Source organism: Gracilinanus agilis, chromosome 1 (genome assembly GCF_016433145.1).
Source record: "Gracilinanus agilis isolate LMUSP501 chromosome 1, AgileGrace, whole genome shotgun sequence".
NCBI classification, from domain to species: Eukaryota; Metazoa; Chordata; class Mammalia; order Didelphimorphia; family Didelphidae; genus Gracilinanus; species Gracilinanus agilis.
Window position 1 is genome coordinate 543,790,895 of NC_058130.1, and position 8,975 is coordinate 543,799,869.

General features: G+C 42.4%; 1 protein-coding gene across 1 annotated transcript in view; it reads right to left on the reverse strand.

Moving 5' to 3' along the window:
* Positions 1-5,470, reverse strand: part of GREB1L (GREB1 like retinoic acid receptor coactivator) — a 339,947-nt gene extending 334,477 nt beyond the window's left edge. Inside the window, exon 1 of the mRNA XM_044683023.1 lies at positions 4,903-5,470. The gene's annotated coding sequence lies outside the window, so the exon portion shown is untranslated. The remainder of the gene's footprint in view (positions 1-4,902) is intronic.
* Between the last annotated feature and the right edge of the window lie 3,505 nt (positions 5,471-8,975).

Below are 8,975 nucleotides of genomic sequence, written 5' to 3' on the forward strand. Positions count from 1 at the left end.
TCCCTTTCACCTCTGTGATTCTTTGAGAGCATGTCATGATGGAAGGTGCTTCAAATACCATGGAATCTAAGTTTTAGGAAATATCTATACCAGAACACAAACTTTTATGTTTTGGCCATTTCTAGTATATTTGTTAATCTTATGTGAATATTGTTCAGCCCTCAACCCGTCACTGAGAAATTAATATAGCGTTTTTCATTTTTACTAAAATAAAAGACAATCAGGGGACAGCTGGGTGGCTCAGTGGATTGAGAGCCAGACCTAGAGATGGGAGGTCCTAGGTTCAAATCTGGCCTCAGACACTTCCTAGCTGTGTGAGCCTGGGCAAGTCACTTAATCCCCATTGCCTAGCCCTTTCTACTCTTCTGCCTTGGAGCCAATACACAGTACACAGAAAGTAAGGGTTTTTTAAATAAATAAAAAATAAAATGAAATAAAAGACAATCATATAGCGAGGCAGGTAGGTGGCAGAGTAGATAGGATACTGGTCCTAGAATCAGGAAGACTTGAATTCAAATCCTCTCAAAAACTTTCTAGCTTTAGTCCTAGACAAGTCTTTTAACCTCTGCCTTAGTTTACTTAATTGCAAAATAGAGATAATAAAATCACCTATCTCTTACAGTTCATGTTGACATATCAAATGAGATAAAGCTCTTAGCAAAATGCCTGACATATTTGTTGTTCAGTCCTATCCAACTCTTCATGACTCTGTGGACTATAGCACTCCAATACTGGAGTGGATTGCCCTTTCCTTCTGTAGTGGACTGAGGCAAAGAGAACATAAGTGACTTGCTGGGGATCACATGCTAGTGTCTGAGGTCAGAACTGAATTCAGGTCTTCTTGTTTCCAGGCCCAGTGCTCTATCCACTGAGCCATCTACCTGCCTCACACAGTAGGTACTTAATAAATGCTTATTTTCTTATATCTTTTTTTGGCCTAACCTTCAACCTTCAATTTTTTCCATATTTTTAAAGGACAGAAAAGATGTGCTACTTAAAAATAATTAAAGTGATTGCTTACATTTATCCCCCAGAAAAAATTTTTTATGATCTTTCAGAAACTGTTTGCCCTCCACTACTATTGTAATTTCCACTCCTTTTTAGTCATATTCCTTTATCAAATCTAGTTTTATACTACTTAAGCAATAAAGTGTACAACACTTACTTGAAAAAATGTTCGATATACTTGTTTTAAAAATTGGGCTAGCAATACTCAACTTGTATGTGTTTTGTCAGTCCACTGCACTCACTTACATTCCTCTAATAAACTCTACAAATCTATTTAAGTATATTCTAGGTAAGTATCATTATTCATAATATCAAAATACATTTTTATCAATCTTCTTCCTAAAGTTAATTTTCTCATGCCTTTAAGATCTCAACAAGAAATTATTATTGCCAGGATCTGTCAATTTCTATTAATCAAAATGCCTAAATGATATTCTTGCTTTATAAAAACAGGGGGATGGATTTACTCTAAAGATAATTTCTCCAATGGTGTGATTGGATGCTTCTGTTGTTACTATAAACATTTTATGAATTCTATAAATTAATTGTGAGAAAAAGCTAATCATGCTTTGCTAATTTCTCCCTAATTAAGTAACAAATCCATCTAAGGTCTATAAAAATAGTACTTAGCAATTGAATAGGCTTACTTATTGACTGAATGACTGACAAGTCATTTAAATTCTCTAGACCTCAGTTTCTTCATTTATAAAGTCAGGAGAGCAACCTAGATATCTCTAGGATCCTTTTCAATACAAAATTCTATGATTCTATAAATATTTTTGCTATGCCTTTGTCCATAACATATATACACATTTGACTGGCTGCCTGCTTTCATTCTTGGCATTCTTCTAAAACTATCATTTGAATCAAACAATCATAGAACTGAAAGAGATCTTGTGGTTATGTCTGACTCTTCATGACCCCACTTTGGGGTTTTCATGGCAAAGACACTAGAAAAGTTTGTCATTTCCTTCTCCAGTTCATTTTACAGATAAGCAAACTGAAGAAACAAGGTTAAGTGATTTATCCAAGGTCACATTGCTATTAAGTATCTGAGATCAGATTTGAAAAGATCTTAAAGACTGCTAACCCTCAATTAAAAAATGAAAAAATTAGGGCTCAGAAGAATACTTACTCATGGTCATATGGCCAGGTCTTTGGAAGCAAAGACCAGTCTAGAACCAGGTTTCCTAACTTCGAATCTATGTGAATAGACTCAATGTGTCTCCTTATTTTCAGAACCATATTTTAAATATAAAACAGGAACTATGTTAAACATATTCCTTCTCCACTGTCTTGAGGTATGCATTCTGTTGAGAACATAAATTACAGTTCTTATCCTCTATTTCATGAGGCTCCATAATTCCCCTTGAAAAAATGGAAAACAGAATAAACAAAATCTTTCACATTTTTCTTTCTAATGTGCATCTACTACTCTGAAGTTCATATAATAGGCAAATAATAAATATTCATAAGATACAGACAATGCTGAACTGAGCACTTAGGTTTGCTTCTAGGTTAACTACTAACCTACTGAAAGGGAAAAGCAATGTGGGAGAATGGGAAATGGTTAATTGCATTTCTGCCTTTCTACTGAAAAACTGTTCTAAGTTTTAACTAATTTTCAATGTGGAAACATTTTGTAACTTTTCATCTCTTGCTGAGTACAGTAACCCATTCAACTTCCCCTATGCCTCTGGAAAACAGCTCCAGCCTCTATTTTCCTACAAGCCTTATCTCAGTCGATTAGAATGGAAACTCTTTGAAGGCAGGAACTTCCTAGCTTTGGGATGTATATCACTTAGGATTTAGCACTGTCTAGAATATAGTTGTGTTTGATAAATACTTATTCATTTGTTCACTGTAAAGGACAAGAACTTCTGAGCATAAGGTCGTATTACAATTCAGAATTGATATCCATATGAGTTGTAACAGTCTCTCTCCTCATTTTCATATCCGATACAATACTTAAAAACACCACCCAAATTAACCTATGTGCTTCCGTGGGTGGTACCGTGATGCAGTGGGAAAGGCCCTAGCTTTGAAGTCAGAGGACCCTCAGTTCACAGGCCAGCTCACACTTTGGTGACTCTGTAATCTTGGGCAGGGCGCTTGATTTTCTCCACCTCAGTTCTAAATCTTTGATTGTATGGATGTATGCATTTTTTCCGATGAAAAAATTTGAGTAGCAGTTAGCCCTTAGTGAATGTCTAACTTTTAAAATGCATGTATTTTTTTTTAAATTCCTAGAAGAATCACTGGCCAGGAAAACCTGGGTAGAGTGCCAAGGTTTTTCATACAACAGCATACAATGATCAATGGAACCCAAAAGGTTTCTGAGGCCAAAATGTTTCCCATGTAAAAAAAAAAAAAAAAAAAGTTTAAAAATGGGTATTTGCTTCTCTTCCCATTTAGAAAAACAGCAGGAGTTTATCTGTGTAATCTCTTAGCCCCTGGAGGAGGGGAAAAATCTCTGAACCTCATAAAATCAAGAGCAGGGTTAAATTAAGTAAAAGAAATTAGTGTAATCAAGTAGTTTCCCAAGAATCCATGGCCAAGGATGGAGGCAGCTGCTCAAGAGTAGGTCGCCTTTTGGCACTTCATTGAATTCTGTTTAACTGCAAAATATCATGCAGTGGAAAATACGCGTATCTTTTTTGTTTTTAACGGAGCTTTTTAAAAGACTTCAATTTACTAATAGGACTGCCTCCCTACCCCCCAACCCCCACCTAGCCATAAACCCAATCCGCCCATTATCCCCATCTTAGGTCGGTTCCAGCTAGTGTCACTTCTCAAAATATGTGTCATGGCCAGCTGTCAACACAGCCCCTTTGTGTCTCATTCATACCGCAAGTGGTCTCCGACCTCACGCGTAAAATGGAAACTCCACGCGTAAAATGGAAACTCCGGTGGAGATAAAGGCATACATACTCTTGAGGAACGCAACGACATTTATTGTGGAGTTGAGAAAAAGCAGCCAAATGTGAGGCGTATGCACGACGCACTCCAACCCTGACCCCTACTCCCACAGCCCCGAATTCAACAGAATCTCTCACCCAGGCTCCAACTCCTCCTCCTCCTCTAGGCATCTAGCGCAGGGTTCCCACTCTGCCTCTCTACCTGTGATTGAACTCCGAGCTACGTCCAGGCTCAGGGTCAGTCTGCTTTTTCTCTCTCCCCATGCAGCTGCTCCGGGGGTACGAAGGACAAGTCTCAGGCGGAGCCCCGCCACCCCCACACTTCCTCTGCAAGTCCCCCCGCCACTCCTCTCGGGTCAGCTCCCTCCGACCCACCTCCCGCCTAACTCGGCGGCCCTGGGAGCAAAGCCAAGCGCGCAGGGGAGGGGGAGGGAGGTGTCCGCCTTGAGCTCCCACTGGCCCCGGGTCCAGCTCCAGGCTCACAAAGGCAGCCGGATCCCAGGATCCCAAGGCGTGTTCCATTGACCCCAGCTGACAGGCTCTGGCCTCCGGGGACCCAGCAGAGGAGGGCTGCCCTAGGGGGGAAGTTTTGCAAAAGGGGAGTGCGTTCACTGTGGAGGCACCTTCCGGGAGGAGAAAGTGGGAGAGGGGAGTGATCTTTAAGAAGTGAGAGGGAACATAGGGGGTCAGAGGCTTGCGCGCGCGCACACACAAACACACATACAGACAAAACACACACACACACACACACACACACGCACGCTTGCTACCTTTGTAGCGACCGAAAGACTCCCGCAGGAACCGCAGCCTGGAAGGCAAGGGGTGGCGGCAGCTAGGAGTCCGATGGGCTGGCTCCTATCTGGGAGGTCCTGGCCTCACCCCGCTCCTCCCTCTTCTGCTTTTGCCCTCCTCCCCACAACCCCCACCCCCACCCCCACTCCCCGCGCTCCATCTCAAAGCCCTGGTACTCTCTTACCTTGCCTGGCAGGGTGGCGAGGCAGAGAGGACAAGGGACTGGCCCCTTTTCCTGGCCCGGGCTCCTCTCCCCACCCCACCCCCAGTCCTAGTCCTCCAGCTCCAGCTGCCTCCCCCTCCTTTTTTTTTTTTTTTTTTTCTGTGCTAGCGCCGCTGAAGGCTAGCTCCTCTCTGCCCGGCTGGCTCCTTCGCTCTGTCCCCCTGGGGCGGAGCGAGGCTGCTGCGGAGGCAGCATGGGGGCGGATTCCGCAGGTGCCGCCCCTCCCGCTTTGACAGACCTGGGACCCCAGCCTCTCCCCCGCCCTCGGCACTCACGCTACTCTACCTCCACAGTGCACTAAGGCCCGGGCGACCCCGTGGGTAGTCTACCCAGCCCCACTCGGCTCCCTCGAGGACAGGACGAAGTGGCTTCCATTTGCGCGCACACACACACACACACACACACACACGCCCATGATGCGCCCCTCCCCCAAACCTCATCTCCTGGGAGCGGAGTACCTTACTCTGCCTACACCTCCAGACAAATTTCATTTTCCATAGCAAGAATAAGGCCCCAAAAGGCACACCAACACCCAGCTCCCCCAAGCACTCGGGGAGCGCCTCGTGCTGCAGCGGAGAAATAGCCTCTCTCGGCCCGACCCCTAACACATCGTCTCCCGCCACACTTAAGAGATTTCATTCACTCGGAAGCGGTTAGAGAACACTGAGCATGAACTCGGCCTGGGCCACTGGGCGGCCAAGGGTGGCCTTGGGGGAGTGAGGGACGATGGAAATAAGAGGACAAAAAAAAAAAAAAAAAAAAAGTCACGCACGAACTAGAGAGCGAGAGCTTAGACTATCCCACCCAGGGCTGCCCCTCGATCCCAGTCCCTCCCCCTATTAGCACGCCCACCCTTCGGTTAGTCTGTCCTTCTGGCCCCCGGGATCTGCCCTCACTGCTCACAACCACTGCCTTTTCACCAAGGCTTCCTTCCCCTGCGCCCTGCAAAGGGTAAAGGGGCAGCTCCGCCCGCAAAGCAGCCATGTCCTGCGCAGGCAGGGTGATAGCTGCTGAGAGAAAAGTTTCCGTGAGATGCCACCACTAGACATAACTTTGGGTTCAAATGGATTTTTTGTTGCTGTTTTTGAAAGGTGGAGAGTGAAACACGGACACCCTTGACTGGGATTCTTTAATGATTAAAGTTGAGGAGAGAAATCTGCAAACGTTTCTACAATCCTTATCCCCTTGCTACATCCCCTCGAGGAAATTAAATGGCCCGGCTCCCGGAGCCCTTAGCAGGGCAGAGTGGTGGAGGAGTCTGAGGCTAGAAAAACTGTTCTATTTTTAGTGCCCTTGGGGCATGTACAGTTCTGTGCCCTCGGTCTCCGGGTTCAGGTCAGAGACACCGCCGCTGTACTGGCGCCTGGTGCACTCTCAGGGTTTCAGTCAACTTTCACAGCCCCATTGACTGTTAATTTTAATGCAGAAATCAGCGTGAATTAGTAAATTCCCAGATACTAAATTCTATCTTTTAAAAGAAAGTATTCCTCCTACTGCTCTCTTCTCTCCCCTTTGCTCTCTCTTCTCTCTCTGCTTCTTTCCTTACTCTTGCCTCCTCAATCTCTGTCTCTGTCTCTCTGATTGATCTTCTTTGTATCTCTAGTTCTTTCTTTTTTTATATATATTTGTGTCTCTGTCCCTCTCTGCCTCCACCTTCCCCCACACACACACACCCCCATCTTCTTGCACAGAGCAAGGATTCTTAACCTTTTATTGTCAAGGAGACCCCTGACTGTCCCGTGAAATTCTTGGAACTCTCCTCAAAATAAGACTTAAATAATTAAGGAAATGCTAAATTTCAGTTAGACGTTACTGAAATTAAAGAGGTCATTTCCTCCTCATCAATGTTCATTGGATTTCCTGAAATTTAACTACAGAAGGGGTAGATGGACCCCAGGGTGAAGACTCCTGCCATAGAGGGAGTAGTCAGGGGATAAAGGTAGGAAAGGTAAGGGAGTCATGGTGAGTATACCCAGAATAAGTCATATGTCTTTGATTTTCTAGGCTCTGACTCCTCCCTTGATTTAAACCAATGTTCAAATGCCACCAAACAAACATTCTTTAGTTTCATGTGGGAGTTAAGAGGTGAGGTCTGAGATATTTTATAATTAGAACTGTTATTGTAAGGTCACTGTCTATCCTTTAAAAATTTTAAAAGATATGTCCTACAAATGATGCAAAATGTCCACAGAATAGCCCAAAATACTAAATACAAGGTCATATTTTGGTGGGAAGAACAAAAATATTCTAAGAACTGACTATATGTGAAAAGGCAAAAGGGCAAAACTTAGGAACATTTCTACCAATGTGCAAATATAAACTAGGCTACCAAGAGACTAAATTATTATCAGCCTTTAAATGAAAAACAAAAATCAACCCATTCCCTTAGTTCTGGTAATAACTGAAAGGAGATCTTACATTTTATAGATTTTTACATTTACAGCTAGGAACATTGGACAGAAACCACAATGTGATTTTTGGCAAGTGCTTCAACATCTTTTTCAAAATATTCATTCAAGACAACATGCACTGGAACAAGACTTCTTTTATCACTAAGTCACCTCATACTCTAAACTCTACATAATATCATTCAATCTTGAAGCATTTATTGAGGATCAGTATTAGAGCTCATCTCAACTCTCAACTACATTGGAAATTCCTTGGGATCAGAAATTTCATCTTATATCTCTCCATATCCACACAGTCTCTGGATTTCTACATATGGTCACCTATTTAGTAAATCAACAAGAATTTATCATTGTTATGTGCTAGTGCTAGGCACTGACCAAAACACTGGGAATATACAGAGAGATAAAAAATAATTCCAGTATTTAAGGAGCTTATATTTTAATGGGAAAGACATGTATAAAAATAAAATATGCACAGAGTAGATGGAAAATAATCTTTGAAAGAAAAGCTTTAGAAACTAGGGGGAGGGAAAAGGCATCTAAAAAGAGGAAGGTATTTGAGGTGAATATTAAAGGAAGCCAGGGATTCCTAGAACCATAGTGAAGAATTCAGGTTGACACCTATATTGTGAGCATGGGGAAATAGGAGGATAGTGGTGCCCTCTACAGTAATAGGAAGGTTTGGAAATGAAAAGGATTTTAGGGAAAATATAATGAGTAATATTGGACATTTGGAGTTTAAGATGTCTACAGGATATCCAGTTCCCAGATATCTAAGAGACAGCTAGAGATGTGAGACTGGACATCAGCAAAGAGGTTAGGGCTCTATGAGTAAATCTGAGAATCATGAGTATAGAGATGATTATTAAATTCATGGGAGATGAGGAGATCAGCAAATAAAGTAGTATAGAGGGAGAAGAGAAGAGAGCCCAGGATAGAAACCCCTGGAATGCTCATGCTTAATGGTTGTGCCTTGGATAAAGAGCCAGTAAAGAGCCTGAGAAGGAGTAATCAATAGATAGGAGGAAAATCAGGAGATACTAGTGTCTCAGAAACCAGAAGACAGAATTGAAGAGAAGAGGATGATCAATAGTGTCAAAAGCTGTAGAGAGGTCAAAAAGGATGGGGACTGAGAAAAAGCTATTGGATTTGCTAATGAAAGAGCAGTTTTGGCAGAATGATGAGTTTGGAAGATTGCATAGAGGAAAGGAAATAAGAGGCAGCTAATATAAAATACCTTCTGAAGGAATTCATTCATAAGGAACAGAAAAGATAAGGGATGATAATAAGGATGGATAGATCAAATGAAAATTTTTTGAGGATGGAAGAGACATGGACATATTTATAGGTAGTAGGAAAATAACTAGTAGACAAGGAGAAATTGAAGATAAGTGAAAGAGTAGAGGGAAATCTGCTAGAGAAGATAGGATAGCATGGAAATGAGATCACTTATGCAAGTAGAGAGGTTAGGAAAGTGAAGTCAAGATGGCAGAGTGAAGGTCACAATTGACAAGCCTCCCCCAAACACTCTTTTAAAAAATTACCATAGAAAATAGCAAAACAAATTTTGGTTAGGAAAATCAACAAAAAAAATCACAGTCATTTTTCCAGCCTAGGGAAGATTAA